Source organism: Sciurus vulgaris (genome assembly GCF_902686455.1).
Source record: "Sciurus vulgaris genome assembly, chromosome: 14".
Lineage (NCBI taxonomy): Eukaryota > Metazoa > Chordata > Mammalia > Rodentia > Sciuridae > Sciurus > Sciurus vulgaris.
This window is the reverse complement of record NC_136475.1, coordinates 92,616,874-92,640,359: the sequence shown is the minus strand read 5'-3', so window position 1 is coordinate 92,640,359 and position 23,486 is coordinate 92,616,874. Positions and strand designations below refer to the sequence as shown.

General features: G+C 51.7%; 2 long non-coding RNA genes across 2 annotated transcripts in view; one reads left to right on the top strand and one right to left on the bottom strand.

Annotated features, from left to right (window-relative positions):
* The window catches only part of LOC306644521, a 64,695-nt gene that overhangs the window by 24,404 nt on the left and 16,805 nt on the right, over positions 1-23,486 (bottom strand). The gene's annotated exons all lie outside the window — the stretch shown is intronic.
* LOC306643796 lies at positions 17,995-22,761 on the top strand. The gene is made up of 3 exons (XR_013759055.1): positions 17,995-18,281; positions 21,100-21,573; positions 22,593-22,761. It is a non-coding gene; the product is annotated as an uncharacterized lncRNA (long non-coding RNA).

The window sequence follows — 23,486 nt, the reverse complement described above, 5'->3', positions numbered from 1 at the left end:
CAGTTCTGGAGGGAGGGTTCAATTCCAGCTCCCCCATGCCCTAGCTGAGGTTTCTTCACCTCTCTGAACTCCAGGTTTTTGATCTACAAGGTGCAGTTAATAATGACCATCACATCATCTTCACAGAGGGTCATCAAGGCTCAAGAGGGAATAACATAAAAACACTCAGTAAAAAACTCTAAGGCTTTTACATGAAAAGTTACAAACCATCATCGAAAAAAATTAAAACACTAAATTTATGAAAAGACATTTCATTTATTTGTGAATAGGAAGATTTAATACTATGAAGATTTTAAATAGTTAATGTTATTAATACTATCCAAATTGATGTAGGAATTCAATGCAATATTAGGTTTATACAAAGGCTCATGGTCCAAGAATCAGAAGATCTCTGAGCATTGAACTAGATGCACTCTGTTTAATTTCTCTGAAGTCAGAGTGTATCTTGCAGTGAGAGTGTGTCATATTTAATTATCATAAAGCCTCTGCAGCTGGGGCCCTCCCATGGGGTCAAGGGGATGCGACCTCCCAGAGCTATGATCCCCTCCATTTTCAGGTCCTCCACAGGCTCCTTCCCAGGGTCTGTCTTCCAGAGCCAGACCCAGTTTGCATATTCCAAGGGGCAGCATTGGTGGGGCTGGCTGTCGTGTGGGTGAGGGGCCAGCTGGGACTGGCTTATCTGCATTCCTGCATGTGTGCAGGGTGGCACTTGCACGCACGTGTGTGCCACATGTATGCATGCATGCCAGTGTTCCAGTGGTGTGGCACAGTGTGGGGGCAGAAGCAGTGGACTCCGTCAGGGCTGGCTCCCCCCACACCATTGCATTGCCGTGCAAAACTCCCTGGAGTCCAAATTCTAAATTTGAACAGTACAGGTGAAGGTATATATGTCAAGGAAAGAAGCTGGAATATATTTTACTTAATAGTTTGTGAACTTGATGTATGACTTCCAAATATTCAGACATAAAGTTTGTGGGCCTCCATTTGTGCTTTTGCCCTGGCCCTGAAATTGTTTTGGTAAGGTTGGCCAAGTTCCGACAGGCTGTCTCCTTTCCAGAACAGCCTCCTCACATCTGCCTGATCCTCCAGTTTTCCTCTCAGTCTCAGTGCAGACCCCCAACTCCCCTGGACAGACTCAGGCTCTGACGTGCCTCTGCTCCTTCACCCCCTGGGTATTCTCTGGCCTGCTCCTCTGTGGCCACAAGGAGGCCTATGGACAGCCTGCTGATGGCAGGAGCAGAGTCTCCTTGAGGCTGTGAGCTTGACCCACTGCCCCCAGCAATCCCAGAATTCATGCTGCCCCGGGCAGGTACCTCCTGTGACTCATCAGCCCACTTCAGAGCAGTGGCTGAAGACCTGCTGGCTCCCTGACTGGAAGTGGCCCCAGGGCTCACGTGGGGCTTTTGTTGAACTGCAGCTTCTGGCTCTGTAGGTCAGAGCCTCAGAGGCTGAATTCCTGACCGATTCTCAGTAGGGCCGATACTGCTGTCTGGAGGACCACACTTTGAGTAGGGAGGCGTTAGAACTCATCATCTTCCAGGCAGACAAGTTCAATAGCAGTGCTGCCTATAGCTAACTCTGTAGCTGACACGTGACTGCTGCGTATCTGAAACCAGATGTGGGAGACTCTAAGTAGCAACGCAGTATGCCTCCTCACTGAGGAGGTCTTCCTAGGGACTCGGGAAATCCGGTTCTTCGAAAGGTAACAAGAGTGCTACAAACCCAGGCCACAGTTGCTCTTTCTGGTCAGAGGCCCTGGTGCCAGGCTCGGCATAGCCACCACTGGTCCCATGTCCTTGGGTGAAACACGTCCTCTTTTTGGGCCTCTGCACATCACGGGTACTATCTGCCATAAGAGGGAATAGGAAACACTCGCAAACAAAGAAGGCCCAGAAGGGGTGGCCCGAATGACAAGAGGAGCCGAATCAGCACTCAGCACATGCCAAACAACCTCCTGCCTGTGCTCCCTGTCTGCTGTTCGTCTTCGCGGTGACACACGGAGGCCACACAGCTCCTCTAATTGCCGTTTGACAGCTGGGAACGCTGGAGCCTGGAGAGTCATTGCCGGGCGCAGGCTGTCACACAGTGCCATTAAGACCCCGGCAGTCTGGCTCCAGAGCCCACAGACTTAGGCCATGTGTCATCTTCCTGTCCATGCAGAGCCGGGGCTGTGCTGGGTTAAGACAGTAAAGGGACAGGACTCTCTCCACTCCTCTGCCCCCAGCAGCAGCCCCCAGACCCCACTACAGACCACAGCCTGAGGACCTCTGAGTTAGTTCTCTTCTGGTTCTGGAGCCCTAGCTACGCACAGGCCAGGGTTAGGACACCCCTGGTCTGTTATGCCCCACCTGGGCAGCCTGGGGCCTCCAGAGCAGGTGCTGGTCACCTCCCCTGAGCCTGGTGGGGCCTCCTGCTGGGCAGGCCCTTACAGATTTGGGGTTGCCTGTTTAAAACCTCCCTCCAGTGCCGATCAGAAGTGCTGGGGAGGGTGCCGTGCTTCCGGATCCTGCCACCAGAGGGCAGGCGCACCTAGTCGCCAGAGTGCACCCCTGAGGCAGAGGAGGAGGCGGCGGGGTGGGTCCCTAAGCTCTAGTCCAAGGGCAGGGAAGGGTCAGGCGAAGGGCAGGAAGGGTCAGGCAAAGGGCAGGCAGAGAGGATGAAAGGGGAGGAACAGGCTTGGGGCAATCTCTGCACATCCCATGCAGTTCCAGCCTGACCCCCAGAGCCCTCCTTTTCTCTTCCTTCCCCTCTGCCCCTCTTCCCTTCCCACCCTCCCCTTCCGGGCTGGGACTGGGTTCAGACTTTGGGCCAAATACCTCTTTTCTCTAAGCCTTCGTTTCCTCATCTCTAAAATGGGAAGATAGTCATTATATACTGCACTTGATTCTCTTCCCCAGGCTCTGTCCCTGGGCTTAAGACCCTCCTCATTGGGCACTCTCCTGCTCTCCAGGAGCTCTGGTCTGTGGTCTAGGAAAAGTCCTCACTGGGTCTCTTGACCCATGCCTGGTAGAGGAGGACTGAGGCCCAGCCCAGTGGTGCTTTGTGGGACTGAGTGACCAGACACAAATGGCGGCTCCTCCCCCCCAAGAGCACAGCCCCTGCTGGGCTGCACGCAGGACAGTCCCTGGGCCTGTTCTGTCCCAGATAGGTGAGAGCAAAAGTGAGCGAATAAGAAGGAACCCAGCATCCCTCTGGAGAACTCAGCCGGGCTTCATGCCCCTCTCCAGCAGAACCTTCTTAGCCCTGGAGGCCTGGGTCCAAGTGAAGTCAAGAGAAGGCTCATCCCCCTTTCAAAGCTCCTTGTCCCTCTCAGACTTAGTACTGGCAGTGGCCCCGGAGACTCTTGGTCTAAACTTTCTGAGGGTGAGGGGTAAGTATTCTGCCAGCTCCGGAGTGTGCTCTTTCCTTTATTTGTTTGGTCCTCATCCAGCGCACACAACCCAGCCCGAGCCCCACCCTCTGCCTGACCTGCACAAACATCCACCCTGAGTGAACCATGAGGGGCTCCTACTGCAGAAGGGGATCCCCAGGAGTGCTCTGTGGGAGTCAGGGGCAGTCTCTCTGAGTGGGTATCTTTAAGCAAGAAGCAGGCACTCGGGTCCCCCCAGGACACTAACTCAGCTGCAGCACTAGCCAGAGAAGGCACGATAGAATCGGAGCCAGAGAACCCAGGGAGCTGAGGAGGAAGTGACAACCCACAGTGAGACAGAGATGATGGGTCCCAACCCAGAGGAGTCCTGAGCTCCTGCCCTTCCTCACCGCGCTGCCTCAGGGAAAGGGGTTTCTGGGCGGGTCCAAGAAATGAGGATGCGTCATCAGACTGGGTTCTCCTTCCCCAGCTGAGCTTGTCATCTCTGTTGGCACTGGGTCCCACCTGCAGGGCCTCGCCCACTGCTGACCTAGATTTCCTGGCCGCTCTGTCAACACTTTCAGGGTGGGGCAAAGCATGTCTTCTCAGCGCCCAAACAATCTGTGACCAGCATCACAGAGACGCAGCTTCCACCAGGGCTACTCTGGGCTCAAAGGCCACAGGGGCTTCCCAGGGGCTGCCTGTCCCTGACCATAGCCTTGGCCCCTCCCTACAAGGCTGACCTCAGGGAAGTGAATGGGGAGCCTGTGTTATGAGCTTCTTAGTGGGTGGGGGTGGGCCACACTCAGCAGAGGTATTTAGAGGCACAGAGGGACGATTGAGCATCTGGATCAGGGTGCTGTGTGTGCCTGAGGCCAGCTGCTTCTCTGTGACATTTCCAGTTTGCTGCCTAGTCAGCTCCACCCTGGAGAAATGGCCAGCTCCTGTAGAGGGCAGCCCAGGACCTACTGCCCGCTAAGGCTTCAGTCCCTTCTCAGTCCTGTGGACCTGGCTCTCCTGCTGCTCCACGGGTGACCCAACTTCCCCATCTCAGCTGCACTTCCCGTCCCAGCTCCAGCCCTCCGTGCTCTCAGTGTGGCTGATCTGCTGCCACACAGCCAAGAAAACTCTGCTCCCAGTTTGGGACTCCGCTGCTGAGCCAAAAGGGGTCAAAGAATCACAAGTGGGTCAAAGAAGCAGGAGGCTGAGAGTTGCCCGAGCAGCCAGGAGCCCCAGACCTCAGCACCTCTGTGGAGCTGCACCCACTCACCCCTCCTGGCCTCCCAGGGCCTGGATTGTCACCAGCTCTTCTCAGCCTCTCTCTCATTAGCCTGCAAGAGCTAAAATAGTGCCCACACACAGATCCTCAGAGCAGGCGGCTCTCGAACTGGAACTTCTCAGCTTCAAGGGGTTTCTCAGGATGATCAAATATGAAAGTGGTACTGTTTTCAGACATTTCTTAAATTACAAACTCCCAATTATAAGTCTTTCTAAAGATTCCAGGATTCGGGGCTGGGGTTGTGGCTCAGTGGTAGAGTGCTTGCCTACCATATATGAGGCACTGGGTTCGATCCTCAGCACCACACATAAATAAATAAATAAATAAAGGGTATTGTGTTCATCTACAACTAAAATAATATTTAAAAAAAATGTTTCCAGGGACTCCCAGAGATACCTGTCGGTGGATCGGGGAGTACACAATTTGAAAGAGCCGAGCATGGGAGGCGAGTGTCCACTTTCTCTAAGCCGTATTTTCTAATCTGAGCGTCCTCACAGCTCTGACATCTTCGCCTCCGATTCCTCAAAGATGTGCCAGGCCCTGTGGCTAGTCAGACACCAGGCTTCAGGCAAGGTTTGTGGCTGAGACCAGAGGAGCTGAGAGACAGTCACTTGGCATCAGAAGGCCAGCAGTTCAGAACAGCTTAGCACTTTCCCACTAAAGACAGGACAAGGGGCTGGGCTGGGCAATGCACTGGCATCACAAGGAGGCCTGGCCCTGGCAAGCAGGTGGAGGACGAACCTGCTATCCCCCCAAGGATGCCTACTGGGTCCCCTGGCTCTAGTGGAGAAACCCTGAAGTTGGCCACATTCCCCTTCCTGGCTTGCCTGAGATCTGGTCTCAGCTCTCTCTCTCTGAAGCCAGGAAAGGGTATGGCCTTAGTTTCTCATGTTGGGGGCAGGAGTGAAGAGGAAAGGGAACTTGTGAGCTGAAAAATCCACTCTTTAGGCCAAGCCCAGAACTCTCTGCACACTGCCAGTATAGACGTCTGGACTGGAAGGTCTTAGAATACACCTGGTCCAAATGCTCCAGGTAAAACAGGTCTGGCCTGGGCCCAGAACTTGACTGGCATATGTGCAGGGACACCTGGGCTTCCTGGCTTCCTGCCAGACCTGGGGCAGCAGATCCAACACCTGCACACCTCCGTGTCCACAGCTGTGAAAACTCTTAGAACTAGGTCATGAAACCAACACCTAGGCATGCAACAGAGGCATGACAGCTACTTGAGGGACAGACTGGGCACATTTCCCACCCAGCCTCCATGTTCTCTTCCTAACGGCTCCCAGTGTACAGCATGGTAGGGACCCTGTCCACAGAGGGCACAGACTGAGGGGATTACAATCAAGGGCCTCCCGCCACCTTCCTGCACCAAGCTCCTCTAGGCTAAGGGACAGGTTCGTGATTCAACCAGGCCAACAACCACTCCCTCCAGAGTTTGGATAATGAAGAGAGGAACCAAGAAACTGGCTGTGGAGCCCCAGTCCTCTCAAGAGATGAAGAGGCAGCTTCTGTGACCGCTGCCGGGGCTCCAAGTACACGAACCTCCAGAACTGCCTGGCTTGCCGGCCCTGCCCAAGCCTGTTCCCACCCTCTGAGTCCAACCTCTGTTCTGGTTCCAGTTGCGCCCCTGCCGAGGTCTGAACAACCTGTCTCCCCAAAGCTCATGTGTTGAGCCCTAATCCTCAGTCCGAGGGTGTCAGGAGTGGGCCTGTGGGAGGTTATAAGCCCGTGAGGACTGAGCCCTGGAAATGGGATTAGTGTCCTTATAAAAGAGCCTAAAAGAAGCTGACCACCCGCTTCTACCAAGGCACAGCAGGAAGCGCCACGCCTGGGTCAGAAGGTGGGCTCCCAGACACCACGCCTGCTGGCACCTTGACCTTGAGCTTTGCAGCCTCTGGAGCTGTGAGAAATGAAGATCATGACATCTTGGTGAAGCAGTCTAAGTGGAATAGGCAGCGACCCCAACGCACATGTCGAGTCTTGACGCCCAGAACCACAGAACGTGGCCTTATTGGGAAGGGGGTCCGCGGTCACTCAGAGTAGAGTGGGCTCCCGCCCAGCAGGTCAGTTCCTTCGGGGGAGGGGAGCTCGGGAGCACCCACAGGGCAGACCCAGCAGGAGCGTGCCACACGTGCCAAGGCGAGGCCTGGACGAGTCCTTCCCTCATCGCCCTCAGGAGCCAACTTGCCGTACCGCGGTCCAGACTTCTAGACTCCAGAACTCAGAATTCCAGAGGAGAGAGCAATCAGAGGAGGAATTCTCCTGGAGACCACGACCCAGAACTCCGGCCTGAGTGTCCAGCTTGCCATCCTGCGGAATGCAGTCACCAGCCGCGACCACAATCCGTCACCTCTTGCCTGGATTTCCAGGCTGCCTTGCAAATTGCAGGCTTACCCTCTCCACGGTCCTGTGAAACCCTCCCCCTTGCCTCGGATTCCATTTCTCTTGAGAACCTTCATCCAGCATCCACATATCCTTCCAATAAATCAACTTTTGCTTATGTTAACCTAAATTTCATTTGTTGACAATGACATTTTTAAAAACCCTGATGTGACAGAATAAAGACTTTTTTACTTTGACTGAATTTATTAACACAGCTTCTAGAAGTTCTAATTCAGAAGAGCCGAGTGCTTGTTTAAGCACGGAAGCGGGAGAATCTCAGAGGCCAGAGCTGGCAAGACTCCCTCTGACACTGACCCAAGGGACTGGGTCAGTGACACTTGAGGACATCTGGCTGGCTGGCAAAGCTGGCTCCATGCAGAGGAATACATCGGCTGGAACTGTCTTCCCATTAAATGTCTGAGTGGTCTAGTTCCCATGTTCTGTATTTACCAAGCAAATGTCTGCTTCCCAAGAAGACAGTGCACCAGGCACCTCCACAGAGGGCTCCACACAGTACCCATTTTCCATGATGAATTGATACACTGATGTGTTGTACATCAGCCACACAAGCCTGTTCAGTGCAGGGCCTCCTCTGAGCAGAAGCTCTATCCTGCCAAGTTGGCCAATCTGATTCCCAGCCTGCAGGACTTTCGCCCAGAGGCTCTGTTGAGTAAATCCTTTAGGGTTTGAATCCCTGGGCCCTGGAGCAACCCTTCTGGAAGGGAGTGTCCATTCCTTGCCTGGCCCTGTCCCTCCCTGACCTGCCTGTGGTGGCCAATAGCTGAGAGATCCTTCCCACGGTAGGACACATTGAAGGATGGGCTGTTGTCTTAGTCCGCTTGCTATATCGCTTAGTCCACTGCTATCACAGAATACCTGAGACTGGGTAACATATAATGAACAGAAACTTATGTGGCTCACAACTCTGGAGGCTGGAAAGGCCAAGGTGGAGGGACCACATCTGGAGAGGGCCTTCTTGTGTCATCCCAGGGCGGAAGACAGAAGGGCAAGAGAGCACACGTGCACATGCAAGAGAAGAGACGGGGAGAGGGCTCCATTTATCCTTTTCCCAGGAACCAGCTCTCCTGACAACTAACCTGCTCCCCAGGTAACAGCAGGAACCCATTCTTAAGGGAAGGCTCCTCATGATCTCACCACCTCCTGAAGTTCCCACTTCTCAATACTGTTGCACTGGGGATTAAGATTCCATGACCTGTGGGAACACGCTGCAAGCTGGATGTTCCCCCCCAAAGTTCAGGCATTACCGTGTGATGGTAGTAAGAGGCAACCAGGCCAAGAGGCTTCTCCCTTGGTAATGAAACTAAGGCCTGCATAGAAAAGACCTCAGGAAGTACTCTGCTAACCTGCCCTTTCACCTTCTGTTCCTTGAGCACATAGCTTTCCTCTTTGGAGGATACAGCCCTTATCATCAGACAATCGAAGCTGGGGTTGGGTTGTGGCTCTGTGATAGAGCACTTGCCTAGCATGTGTGAGGCGCTGGGTTTGATTCTCAGCACCACATAACAAAATAAATCAAGGTACTCGGTTTGTCTACAGCTAAAAATATTTTTTTAAAAAGATGTTGGCGTCTTGATCTAGGACTTTTCAACCTTCCTAACTGCAGGGAATACATTTCTGTTCACTACTTGGTCTTGGGTATTCTGTTAGAGCAACACAAAATAGACAAAGACAGGCCGAGTTCTTCATAAAAGGTAAAGCAACGCCCAGGAGCGAGCTGTGCCTCTCACCCCGGGAGGTAGTCAGAGGACTCTGGATAAGTTCCTTCTCCTCCAAGAACCTCCCAGGGGCAGCAACTCCCCGTCTCTATGCTGCCCCACAGGCAAGTCCCCGTATTGCTGATCCACTTGCTGTCAGATGACTTCCTCCAGAGTGACCACCTAGAGTGTCTGCCCTTGTTTTCTTCCCACTACACGAGCCCGCCCACAGCCTTCTTCCTGCCGCACCTTCCTCTGGACCTCAGTGCTGATGACACACCTTGAGCAGGTGCATCACGAAGACCGAGGACAAACAGCTTCTGTTCAGAAGCAGAGTTCAGCCTCACCCCTGGCACAGAGGTGCTGCTTGCACTGCCTCTGGGCACGTCCACGCGGGCCCCTCCACACCTCCACCTGCCTGCTCTCCTCCAGCTCCCTGAACAGCTGGATCTTTACTATCTACCATCTCCCTCCCTCCTCAGGGCCCACTCACTGAGCATCCTCCTGCCACCAAGTCCTCTGAGGCCAGCCCCGACTGGTCAACCTACCCTTGTCACAACCGCAGCTCGTGTGTGTCTGTTCCAGCCAGCCTGACACCTATTTCTCAAGCAGGCCTGCAGTCACCTTGGGCCTCTGCCCTCCACGTTGACCTCTGTCTGCCTGAGTCAAAACCCTGCTCCAAACCCCACTCCAGTCCTGCCTCTGACCCTGGCCTGGGCCTGGCCCTGCGCAGTAGGCAGAGGACAGAAGGAGCATCGGCTCCTGTGGAGATGGCAGCTTAGTCCATGTGTTCATGACCTATAGATCCTCGAGCCCCAGTAGAATGGCAGGGGACAGCGACCAGGAGACAGTGGCAGGGAGAGTCTCCCACCATGAGGAAGATGGGAGGCAAAGGAAGCCAAGACCACCCCTTGCTGGCACCGCAGTCACCCTGAGGGCCTGCAGAGCAGCATGGCCGCAGGCAAGGTCAACCTTCCCCGGATCTTGAAGACATTTGAAGCATGAGAAGTCAATGCAGAAGTCTGTGTTGAAAAGAGGGGTGTGGTGGAAAGGATTCGCACAGGGAAGGGTCCTCAGCTGACAAACATCCCCACCCCATGCAGCCCGGTGACCACCCTCTCCGCTCTGCGGGAGGCCACGGGTAGGAACTCTGGGGAAGCTGGCTTATCGAGGCCTGGGAGAGAGAGGGAGGGAGGGCGTGAGGCCTGCACGTGTTAAGCTGGGAGGGCATGCCCGGCCTAAGCCGCACTCCCTGCCCTGCCGTACCCACTCTCCAGCTCAGAGGCCCTGGGTCCCTTCAGCTGCCTAGAGTGCCCCTCCCTCAGCCCCTGCGGCGTGGGATCCCCATGTCTTGTCCCGTAGCCTGCCCCGGAGTGCTGGCCCTGAGTTCCTGCAGACACGTGGCTGCACTGCTCGGTCCCCAGGGTGGCTTTCAGTCAGTGACTGCCCCACAATGATGCTGCTGCGGTTTTCTACCCAGCAGTTTCCCCTGAGCCATCCACCCTGGAGAGAGTGCAGCCCTGCCATTGTGGCCAGGCTCTTGAGGCTGGAGTGGACACCTCACCCCTGCTGACTCCTCACCCCTGGCCTCATGTGCTTCTTTACAAACAGTATTTCCTCCTGTCAGGGGGTCCCTCTCTTTTTAAGACTGTGGTTGACTGACTGCAGTCGGAAGTCCAGCTGTGGAGTCCCCTTGCCCTGCTTGGCTCCACCCGGCAGGGCCTTGGCCGCTCCAATGTGGGGAGCTCGTCTCTCTCCCCCAGAGATTGGCTCCTTGCTTGCCCTTCGCATGTCCTGGTTGGTGCCACCTCCATTCTGGTAAGCCTCGAGTAGATGCCACTGCTCTGTCCCACCTGCCCCATCCAGGCTTCCAGCCAGTGCAGCACATGAGCAAGGCAAGGCAGCAGAGGCAGTCATTCTGGATGGGCCTGGGGAAGTCTGAAGAGAAGTTTGGAGTCCGGTGAGAGCCACATCCTACTTCCCTATTCCTTGGGGGAACCCGCGACCCCAGTGACTGGTGGGCTCCTAGGTCAGGGCAGAGGCCGCACAGTCATCTAGATGGCAGAGATCCTCTCCCAGGCAGGGAGCTACGGGCCAAATTCACCTCTTGTAATGTCAGTCTGTGAACATCCTAGCCAGCTATTGGTTCATCCGTCAGCTTGCAAGTGTCCTTGTTACCTGTTAGCCCGGCGGAATTCAACCGCCATCTTTCCTCTCTTGCTTTTCTCTCCCCTTGACTTGCTTTTCCTCCTCCTGCCTTTCCACTCTCTCTAGCGCGCGCCCTTTCTCTTTCCTTTCTCTTTTCCTCTCATTTTCTCTCTCACCCTGCAGGGAGACACTCTGCTTGCTTAATAAATTCCCTTATGTGATTTCCCCTGTCCGGCGTGGTTTCCGTGGGATCCCTTACATTGGTGCCGTGACTCGGATGGGATCTTCCACTGTCTCTTAAGCGAGTGGAAGCCCATCTAAGCCCCAGTGCCCCCAGACACAGCCTCACCTTCCATTCTGCCCAGACGCTCTGCATTCATCATCAGACTTCAGGTTGTTGAGTCCTCTAGGCCAGTTTCCCTAGGCCAATTTATGCAGGACCCTCGAGGTGGCTGAGGGGTGGGGGTACCCCCAGCCACACGCTTATAGTGATGGCAGGCCCCTATAGTCGGTCTTGTCTGCTGGGTGGATTCTTGATTTTGTGGTGGAGATTCTCTCTCAGGGTTGAGGTTCATCTTGCGCTCGCATTCACAATCGAAAACCCTGATCCTCAGCTCTTCTCGGCTTTTGCCTGACCCCACATTGATGTTTGTGTGATGGCACCATCTATGTGCTGCCTTCTCGTCTCCAGTCGACTACTCTGTGGCCTCGGGACGCCGGGGCACAGATGGCTGTATCAGCCTCCACCATGGGATCTAGGTCCTCCATTTCAGCAGATTCAACCCCTCTCCTGACTCCCGGTTTACAGTTGGCCACAGTACCCTTTAGATAATCAATCCAAAATGGCCGCAAATGCCCTGGCCACAGACTCGGCTGTATCAGTCTCCACCATGGGACCTGGATCCTCCAATCTGGCAGATTCAACCCTGGGAACCCTTCACCTGATCCCCGGCTTAAAGCCATCAAATTCCTTTGCGTGATGGCACACAGCTTCCGCGAGCGAGCGGGCAGATGGAAAGGGATTCCTTATCTTCAAGTCTCTTCTTTCTTGTGCTTCTATGCTCTTCCTGCAAACTCGAACGCCTGCTTCTTCTACCCCTCTTAATCCCTCCTCCTCCTCCTCCTCCAACTTCGACCCAGATGTTTCTGCTTCCATTCCCCAGCCCAGCCCACCTAGTCCACCTGCCACGAGGTCCCACATAGGCCGGTGTGGAGGGAGTAACCAGCCCAACCATCAGTGGCATGTCCCAGTAAGGAGTATGATATAAGCAGCCCCATTCCCCACAAGTAGTGGGAGATAATTGTTTGACAATTTTCTGATTCCAAACCTGAATTGATTACTAACCAGGAAAAAGGGTTAAAATGCCCTAGGCATCAAGTTTCTGCTAGAACATTTTAGCCCCTTTCAGATCCAGATCTCAGTCAGGGTTTACATTGAAATGTAAATGGAGGAAACCAGAATGCTCAGTAGGAAACCAGTCTCAAACCCAAGGCAAAAAGTGTCCATTTAAAATTTCTCCTGGGCTGCAACTCAGAATACTTTTTCTTCCCTTTCACCTCTTCTCTCCTTCTCATTTTCTCATGCTTTAATTAATGGCCATTATCATTTTTCTTCTAGGACTTTTGTTTTTCTTAAATGCTATATTTTTGAGCTCACAATTTTGATCCTACATACCTAAGTTAATGATTTTTGATCAGTTCTTTTTATCCAACTCTAGAGTTATTTTATTTTATTTTTTTACATGATTTTTAGTTGTAGATGGACACAATACCTTTATTTATTTACTTTTTTGTGGTGCTGGGGATTGAACCCAGGGCCTTGTGAATGCGAGGCAAGCACTCTACCCACTGAGCTATTTCCCCAGCCCTCTAGAGTTATTTTTGAACATCTGTTACCTTGCAATGGAGATAAGCATTACAAGGCCTTTACCTTTGTGTTAAATATAAGCGTGCATAAAATTAAAATTTTAAAAATGGATCCAAATACTTTTAATTCATGTGATTTAAAAGTTTCAATATAAATTGGGTAAACTAATAGAAGCAAAATGTCTTTAAAATTAACTCGCAAGTCTCTAGGTGGTCAGACCCATTAAATGTTGATGTTTATAAAATGTCTAACGTCAATTTTCCTATAGGACTTTTCTTCCACAGGAAAGAGACGGCAAATACTGTTGGTACACTTGTCTGATATCTTGGTTTTTTTAACACTTGTCTGATATCTTGTTTTTTTTTTATAATAAGATGAGTGAATTAGAGTCGACACTCAAATGTGTTTGTTAGAAACATCTGATCTCAGCTTAATCTTCAAAATCTGTGTTTATAAGCCTTTATTTTCTAATACTCCTTTGCCCCTCACTGAACTTGAGAATTTGGTCATGCTGGTCATGGCAAAAGAGGAAAAATTAGCTTCAGGGTTAGAACATTTTACCTAAGATTTGTGAAAAGACTCACCTTACCTGAGATAAGGCTCTGCCTCACAACCCTGCTGCACGTCAGAAGGGCTCCAAAGTAAGCCAGACTTTAACTCATTTAAAGTTGTGTTCAAAAGTTTGATGTTTTTTGTAAAGATTACTGTGATTTCAAACAGGGGATATAATGAATAACTCAGCCAAAATTCAAGATAGCTATTGCACAAACTGAATGTTTTACTGTTGGTGATTCCATTTTGTATTTCCTTGTAAACTCTGTTGCCTGATATTTTGCAGAAGTAACTTGAAAAGCCATCACCTGTAGGACAGATAATGTAGACCCCAATTAATCACCTATTGGACAGATAATGTAGACCCTAATTAGATAAAAGGGGGGTAAATAACTGTAAAGTTATAGACAGTGAAGTTAAAGCCCAGTACTCTTACTTTATAACTATCAAGAGAAACTGCCAGAGTTAGAAGTTTTAGTCAGTTTAAGGCCTACAGACGCAGGTAGGCTTAATCTACTTTTGCTAGTAACAGAAGTATAGAGATCTCTACTAAATGTTGTGTTTACATTCCTGATAACCTGGACAATGTTAAAGTTCCCAAATAAAGGCCTTATCCTCTCCAGCCTTTGCTAGGCCTTGTTATGGGAACAACTTTTCAATTCTTCCACCCCCTGGTGAGGAATTATAGACTTCTGCCATCTTTATGATATTCATTGGCATGTTCCAGATTCTGCAACACTTATATTGTATCAATCTCATTTCAGTACTCACGTCTTTCTGTTCTTCTCTCATAGAAGCACCCATCCCCAGATGCCTTTACAACCTGCTCTTCCCCAACCAAACTTCTATCATGGACCCCTTGACTAACCCGATTTCTAAAAAGGGAACTCCAAACTGCTTGCCCCACGCTGCCCCCTTCCAGCTCGAAGAAGCCAGATCGGTCACACCCCCTTTAATCTTAAAGGAAGGTGTTCCTAAAATTAGAGGGGTGAATGAGTCAGAATTGGGGACAGGCAGTTAGTGTAGAAATAGGGGATCAGTCAAATTGAGGAAATGAAGTCCATGAAAACCATCTGCCTTTGGAAGTCTGGAAGGAGAATGGACTTTTTACATCTCACCTGTAAAACCAGCCCATCACTTAGGCAGGAAGGAGAGAGAAGGCTTCAGAAAGAACTGGAGAACAAAAGATTTTCTTATAAAAACGGAAATGGGGGAATGTAATGTATAAAGCTGCTCCCCCGACCTTTCCCGTTGCAGCCATTTTCCCCGCCTCCCAACCACTTGTCAATCTGTGAACATCCTAGCTAGCTATTGGTTCATCAGTCAGCCTGCAAGTATCCTTCTCCATTATTGGTCCCCTGTTAGCCCAGCGGAATTCAACCGCCATCTTTTCTCTCTTGCTTTCCACTCTCTCTAGCGTGCGCCCTTTCTCTTTCCTTTCTCTTTTCCTCTCATTTTCTCTCTTACCCTTCAGGGAGACACTCTGCTTGCTTAATAAATTCCCTTATGTGATTTCCCCTGTCCAGCGTGGTTTCTGTGGGATCCCTTACACCTCTACTCCCTGGCTATGTGGTATTGGGCAAGTTACTTAGCCTCTCTGGGAAAGAAAACGAGCAATACCTGCCTTGCAATTCCTGTTCAGAGGATCAGAAGCCCCATGCTGAGCGAGCATGGTGCCTGGCATAAAATGTTCAAAAGCAGTGATTGGCTAGCTGCAATGGAGCACACCTGGAGACCCAGGCACTCGGGAGGCTGAGGCAGGAGGATGGCAAGTTCAAGGCCAGCCTGGGTAACTTAGCGAGAACCTGTCTCAAAAATTTTTTAAAGGGATGGGGGTGTATCTCAGTGGTAGATCCGCATACAGGAAGGAGACCCTGGATTCAATCCTCAATACTATGAAGGGGGAAAGAAAACAGTGGTTTGTTGATGTTCCCTTGCCCTGAGAGACAGCAGAACTAAGAGCCAAAGCCTCCGGAACATGCCTGGGACTTGCCCTGATCCACCCAGCATGGGTGTTGCTTTACTTTCCTCCTTCCTCCAGCAAGTCCTGCAACTGGGGGTGACACCAGGGCTGCTCATGGAGCCTGCACTCAGTGCCCAGCTTCCAGGAGAGCCGGTGCACCTGGTGCGGTCCCAGCAATGCCAAGGGAGCCGGGGACTCGCTACCCTGACCCCAGGCAGGAAGGAGGGGGTGTTAGGTATCTCAGCACCACATTCCAGGGTGTGGCCTGGGTTTCTTTGGGGCTGGCTTGAGACAGGCACATGATGGCTGGCAGTCACCAGCAGGTGCTCACAGTCCACAGAGGTGTCCTGGCTTCTCCCACCCCAGGAGGAGACTCCAGGGAGTGACCCGGAAGACGGAGGAAACAGAAGGGACTCAGGGGCCTGAGGGCATGCTCACGCCCATTCACACTCTACCACACGTGTGCTCACGAACACACACTCACGCACACACTCGGCCTCGCAGTCCTGGGCTGCAGTAGTCCATAGCTCTGTGGTCTCCATTTGCACTTTAGGGCTCTGGGATGCCTCACTCTCTGGCCACTTATTCTCCTGTGTGTGAGTTTCTTGGGAACAAAGGTGGTATCCTTGAGTGACAAATGGCCTGGTAAGTTTAGGGACCAATGAGTGTTTGCTGCAAGTGTGATGGGTGGGTAGGGTGGGCGTTTCTTTAACACTCGCAGTTTCGCTTAGAGATGCTCCTGGTAGTGGCTGGGACTCCCTCCCGCTGTAAAAAAGCTATTTAAATGACATTTAAAATAACCTTCAAATAACCATCAGAGCTAACAAACACAGCCACGCTCCACACAAGGATGCTTTGATTGGCAGCAGACTGCACATCTGGTGGCGGTCCCCTAGGATTGCAGGGCCTGGTGACGGCATAGCTTTAGTGCGTGTAGGTGGTGCTGCAATGTTTGCGCAACAGATGGAAATCGCCTAACCCGACAGGTCTCAGTGTCCCTGTCACTAAGTGATGCGTGACTGTGCCGGCCCTTCCCTTCCTTTCACATGGAAACACTAAGCGGTTGTTTCCAGTGTGGGGATTGGGAACTGGCCAGCCAATGAAGTCGAGCGGGCGTTCTTCTCTCTCGGAATGAAAGTCTTATACCTCCAACCCCGACAGAGTGCGTACGTTTCAGAGTTTAGGCAAGGAAGGGATTTTCATGACAGATACAGAATCCTTCTCTTCCCCTTCTCCCCCCACCATCTCCCCTTGTCCTGTGCTTGTGGTAGCAAAGCCTGATCGACAAGCTAGAAGCAACACCTAACAGGTGTGGCCGCAGCAGACCAGGGATCTCTTTAAGCCTCAGTTTTCTCTTCTGTTAAATAGTCATGCCTCGTTGGGTTTTTGAGGGAACTGAATGAACTGGTGCTGTTTTATACTCTCCAAAATGGGATATAAGTTCCTTTGATAGAATTCAAGAGTTTTGGGTTGGGGATGTAGCTCAGTTGGTAGAGTGCTTGCCTGGCATGTATAAGGCCCTGGGTTCAATCCTCAGCACCACAGGGAAAAAAACTTAAGAGTTTTTGGTGGCGGTGTTTGAGGCACTGGGGATTGAACACTGGGGTACTCTACCACTGAGCTACACCCCAAGGCTTTAAAAATATATTTATTTTTTATTTTGAGACAGGATCTCATTAAGCTTCTGAGGTTGGCCTTAAATTTGTGATCCTCCTACCTTAGCCTTGAGAGTAGCTGGAATTCCAAGTGTGCACCATCACGCCTGGTTGAAATTAAAGAGTTTTAAAGATGAAACTTAAGAATTCAAAGAAAGTTCAAACCTGGAACTCACAGCTTCAGGCTGTGCTCCTAATTTCAGTCTCTCCCCCTGCCGTGAGTTATGCCCCCAAAACAGATGTTTTTAACCCTAGTTATATGAATATGAGCTTATTGGGAAATAGGGTCTTTGCAGATGTAATCAAGTTAAGATGAGGCCACTGGGGTGAGCCCTGATCCCATATAACTGTGTCTTTCGAAGAAGGAACTGTCACGTGGGCTGAGCCCCACAGAAAGAGCACCCTGTGAGGACAGGCAGAGACTGGAGGAAGAGGGAGCCACAGCCAGGGAACTTCAGGGCCACTGGTCACACCAAGGTTGGGGGCAGCAAAGGAGGCTGTCTTCAGTCTCAGAGGGACATGGCCCTGACCACGCCTTGCCTTTGAACTTCCAAGACTCAGAACTGTGCAGGAATAAACTCCTGTTGCTTTAAGCCATGCAGTTTGTCCCGCTTATTTCAGCGGCAGACCAACATCCTCCCTGACTGAAGAAAGCCTTCTGGGCGGGCCTGTTGTCACCCAGGGTCAAAGCCCTCGACCCCCTCACTTGAGACGGGCCCATAGTAGATGCTCATGTTATTGTCCATGTTTGCTACTGCTGCCCTCCTGCTGTTAGATGCAGGTCCCAAGTCCCAGCCATCAGCAGAGGGGACCAGGCCTCAGGTTGAACACCTTGCCCTCTGAGCTCTGGAGAGGGGTGCAGCTCAGGTGCTCACCATCAGGGCCTGGTAGGGAGGTCACAGGGATCAGTCAGCCCAAGAGCTCAGGGAAGGGGCTACCAGAGCCTCTGCCTGCCTCAGCCACCTAGGTCTGAAGCTAGGGTCCAGACCAGACCCGGAGAATTTCCAGTGCCCCTGGCCAAGGCCAGCCCCTCCCAGCAGGGGTGTGGAGCTCCTGCTGGGGGTGAAGTCCTCCCTGCTGGTAAACAATCAGTTGATGGAAGTTGGGGTGCTCTGGGAGGAAGTGGGGTTTAGGCCACTCAGGGAGAGGCAGTGTTGCTGATAGGATCTGTTTGCCTGTGTTCTCTGCATCATGGTAAACTCCCAGAGCTGCTTCCCGTCACCCAGAGCAGGGCCTCATGCAGAGGAGGAGATGGGGAGTCACAGCTATGGAGAGGGAAAGCGGAAGGGAAGTCCACGTGGCTCGAGCCAGGAGGAACTGCTGGAGCAAGCAGAGGCCTGAGTACGAGAATGCTGTAGTGGCCGAGCCCAGGTAAGGGGCCATGCCTGATAAGGTGGCAAGGAGGGTGCTGTCAAGCACTCCTGTGTGGCTGCTGGCTGGATGAAAGTTCTGGGAATGATTCGGCCCGCCTGCCACAGGAAGGGACCACCAGAGCAGCCTATGTGACTGTGCCTGCATCAGCTCCCTGGACTGGCCAGTGGGCCAGAGGGGCACCCACAGCAGGTGACTGGTGCCCACTAGGGCAGCCCTAGTCCTGGCCACCAACCTGGCAAGGGCAGCGTGCACAGGTGCACATGGAGGCCACACATGTCCTCCTGGCAGCAAAGACAGCAGCTAGCAGGTCTGACTCTGCTGTCCCGAGGACACCTCCTTCCTGAGCCCACTCAGCAGGCGGCTCGATACCCTGGGCACACCCTTCCTCCAGGGTCCTGGAGAGGCTGCGAAACGGCCTTGGGACGTGGGCTCGCCAGCAGGCTCCCGCCCTCTGCCTGCACCTCCCCTCTCCACCAGTTAGAAGGCCGTGGCCAGGGGGCGAGGAGAGGGGCTGAGGCAGGGGTACCTTCTCTTACAAGCAGTTCTGGCAATCGCCCCAGCTCACTGGTTCTCCTCCAAGAGTCCACACAGCCCCCTCCCACCCCCAGTGGCTGACAGCAAGGGGCTGCAATCCCTCTGGTGGATGGAAGAGCCCTTAGACTCCTGGACTCAACACTTAGGTCCTTCTGAGAGAAAATGGGGAGGCCTCCTCCTCTCTTCTTTTGCTGACCTTCTCAACCACCTTGTGCTGGGCCAGGGTCAGGAGTTCTTGTCTGATTCACTCGCCCCTCCACCCACGGACTCAGCATCTACAAGGTCTTTTCAAAGGGTTAAGAACTTCCCCTGGCCGGATGCCCTGATGTCCCAATGACTTCTCCTGGTGGCTTGACTCAGAAGTGAAGACAGCTGGTTGGGAGTGCCAGAGTTTCCCACTGCAGATCTTGGGCCCAGGGAATTTCCGATGGGCTGTGATCAGTGTAATGGAGACCTGGTGCCACGAGGTGGCGCCCTCAGCCCTCCCTTGGAGAAGCGATCTGGGTCCACTGGATCAATTCAGCAGTCTGTGGGGACCAAGAACATCTACCTGGATCTCCCAGGATGAGGGGGCTTCAGTGAACAGTGATGGGGAAAGGTCCGAAACACCAAGGGTGCCCCATGTTCAAGAGTCCTAGCACCCCACTCTGTTAGGCGTGAACCTAGATCAGCCAGAAAGGTCCTGGTTTTAAATCACTGTTCCCCCAGTCATCAGGAACACCTTTTTCTTCGCACATTCCAATATTTTTGCTCAACAGATAAGGTCACAGGGGAGCTGGGGATATAGCTCAGTTGGTGGAGTGCTTGCCTAGGCCTGGGATTCAATCCCCAGCACCACCAGAAAAAAAAAAAAAAAAAAAAAAAGATACAGTCGCAGGGTCTGTGGGCACTTGGAGAGACAGGGCCTTGAACACCAGAGTGAGGAGTTTGCCTAGGACTCCTCCAAAAGGCACTGGGTCACTCAGCATATGATCAGGAAGGACCTGAGCAAAAGGGTAGAGGCAGGGATGCCAGCAAAGAACTGTTTCTGTACTCCAGGTGAGAGTGTGCCCTGCCTGGGGGCCCTGGGCATGGAAATAGGGGGAGCGGGTGTGCCCATTGCCCATTCCCTGAAAGTGTGGTTAGTCCACTGCCTGACACTTCTGCCAGTGTTTTCACTGCTTGCCCCGTGTCCTCTAGGTGGCCACACAAGGATGTGACCTCCCCGTCAACAGCCTATACTCACCCTGGTACAGGCTGTCAAAGTTCAGCCTTCCTACATCTCATTCTTTCAAAGCCCTGAGAGAGTTCAGGAGGCTGGAGAGGCCACTGTCCACACGGGTATAGGCATGTGCACCCGCCCCCCACACACAGTGACGTTAGGCCTGCAATGTCAGTCCAAAGGGATGCCCAACCATGAAATTGCAGACACCCGACAGGCTATATTTGGGGATGGCTGAGTGTGAATGGCTGAGTGTAGAAGTCTCCTTAAGTTCCTCAAGTCAGAGAAATGAGCCCACTGTCACAACCAGCTTCCTCTGATGCTAAGCCCTTTTCAGGTCCCTAGGGACATCTCCACTTAATTTATAGTGACATCATGATGACAGCTGGCCCAGTGTTAGCATTCAGCTCTGCCCTGTCCCAGATCTGCCTTACTGCAGCAGGAAGGTGGTTCTAGTGCAAATCCAGAGCAAGGGACCATTTCATGGCTCAGTAAGATGAAGTTACTCACCCAAGGTTCTGTGGCAAATCTACATCTGAGTCATCCCAGAATTGTGTAAGAGCCCCAAGACCGAGGACATATAGATATATATATTTGTTTGGCTTCATAAGAGGAAGTCTCACAGTTGATATCTGCCATAAGAGTTTCAGGAAGAGGAGCAGCCAGGTATGATGGCTCTGGCAAAAGGCAGAGAGGTCAGGGTTCTGCTCGGGCTGCTGTGAACACTCAAACAAACAAAGCAAAACACTCCAAACAAAGCAAAATAATGCACCGTATCTCTCCCTTCCACTTTGACACCCCACCGGTTTCAATATGGAAATCGATCACCAGAGGAACAACCCCTGGAGAGTAGAACCCTGAGGACAGTGCAAAACTAACTTAAAACCATGTGAAAATTCACTGACCCGAGGAAACAACCCCAATCTACCAAGCAACGCATTCAGCTGCAAAGGCACGGTCAGGTTCCTGTGAGAGGCTCTGGTGATAACTGAAAATGGCAGCCACTGAAGACACAAGCAGGGAGGTCAGTGCACCTGGCCTGAGTTGGTCCCCAAACTGAAGATGCTCTCTTCACTCTAGGCCACGCCCCGGAACCCATGGCCCTTCTGATGGAGCCATCCTTTGCCAGGCTGGGCTGTGGGGGCCTCCATCACACAGGAAGAGCACCTGAGAAGTTGGAGGGGCCTGATGGACCACTTGCACTGGGCCACTGGGGTCAGATGGAGCGGGACCTGTTTCTCAGAACTAACCACCAGGAGCCAAGACTATCTCTTCCATCACCACAGCTGGTTGGGATGTTTTCGTTGGCTATCCAGGAGTTACACATGTCTATGTGGCAGCCAGTGGTCCTCCTGGACACCTGCTTCAGAGGGACGGAGCTGGCCTGGGAGCTGTGAAGCTCAGTGCACTGACCACTACATCCAGGGTTGGAGACACTACTGCCTATAGAGAAAGCTCAATTGGAAGAGGCCAGGGCTTCTACCTCTCTGTCCACCACATGGAGTAAAGTGTAAACAGGGGCCGAAAAGACCAAGGAAACCCAGCAACACGTTGGTGAGTTAAGGCTCTTTGTGCCTTGTGAGAATGGTTGATTTTTCTCCTATTCTCACTGATGAAATCAGGAAGAGGCCACAGGGTTTCTGAAACCACCTTGGGCTGTTTCTTGAGGACTGCTGAGGACTGACACCCATGTCCAGCTCCCCGGGGGCTATACTCCCTCTGCATCGTCTGGACTAATCCTGACATCTGCTAGTCACTTTCTGGCCTGCAGGTCTGGCCTGGACTCCTTCTCCCTGGATTCTCTTTTCCTTTTTCACTCCTGATATAATCCTGATCATGATTTACACTCCTTTCAAAGTCTTCTTCTCAAAAGCCTTCTATAATTCCTCTGGCCAGATTTAAAAAAAAAAAAAAAAAAAAAAAAAATATATATATATATATATATATATATATAGAGAGAGAGAGAGAGAGAGAGAGTCTTGGCAGTATCTACTAAACTGAGCATAGGCATACCCTATGACCCAGTGATTTCACTCCTAGGTTTATACTCAATTTCCAAGAGCAAGTCCAACGTTCAGGATAGCCATTGCTTTCCCAGATGTCCATCAACAAGAGAAAGGATAAATATTTATAAAATGTAGTGCTGAATGACAATGAAAATAAGTAAGCTACTTCTACACCCAATGACATGACACAAAGTTTAGTCAAAGAAACCAGGCGCAGATGTATATTGTTGTGATTGCATATATAAAAGGTTCAAAACCAAACAGAACTAGTCCACGGGAATAGAAGTCAGGAGAGTGGCCATCTTTGGAGGGTAAGAACTGGAAGGGAACCCAAGGAGACTCCAGGGGTGATAATCTTATAATCACCTATTTCTTAACACAAGTCATGATTTTTATGGATATGTCCACTTTGGAAAAATTTAACAAATTACATGATTTATGAATAGAAAATATCTGAAAGACAAGGACCCGAAAGGTTCTTGTGCATGATTTATACACTTTGACTTTTCATAAGTGAGATGAAAACATTCAGGTAGGAGTAAGCCTCCACTTTCCCTCTTCTCCCAGCTGGGTGCAGAAGATGAGGAGACCACAGAGGATGCTGGGGCAAGAGGATGGAAGCATGGATCCCTGAGTCACCGAGTGGAGGAAAGCTGCCCGTGCCCAGTAACATCTGCCCTCAAGGAGACCTGGTTGAGTTCACATGGCAACAGTAAGGACCCCAAAAGACACTTTCCATTACAACAACAAAATGTTCCATTACTAGCAACATTTTCCTGGGAAGAATTCAAGGATATGGAAATTAGCAGTGCAAGGAATATTAGAAAAGGCTTCCTGGTTGCTGGGAATGAAGATGTTGATGTGAACTCCTTTGGGTCCCTGCCTTCAAAGCATTTTTACTCAGTCTGTTTCATGTGAGCCGTTACACATGGCAACGTGCCATTTCCCCAAAGCACCATGGGTGGCAGAAATGCAGAGCTGGGGACTTGAGGGGCATGACCATATCTCAGTGTGGCAGTGGGGTCATCCTGGCTCCTCTTCTGCCATGTTTGCCCACTAAACATTCAAGAAGGTTCCTTAAATGTTTCTGTTCTAGAGTCTGGCATTCATTGTTAGGAGCGCTTATATACTCGGCTGGTATTTGTGAACTGAGGCTTTCAGAAGTTTCTGGAAAGGCCTGTTGGTTCTCAAGGGCCTACTTGACATTGGGCCCATCCGGATCCTGCTCTTCACAGAGCTGGGTCTCAGGTACCCACCAACACACACGGAGCACAGAATGCCTACCTGTGGGGCATCCGTGGTCATCCTGTGCATCTTCCTCCTCTTCCCTCCCCGACCAGGAAGCCAAGTCCAGAGAGGCTAAAGAATTTGCCCAAGGTCACACAGAGAGGGGTCAGTTCATGCCTCATGGTCAGAAAGAGACAAAGGTGAGATCATGAGAGCAAATCTAAGAGGGCTTGC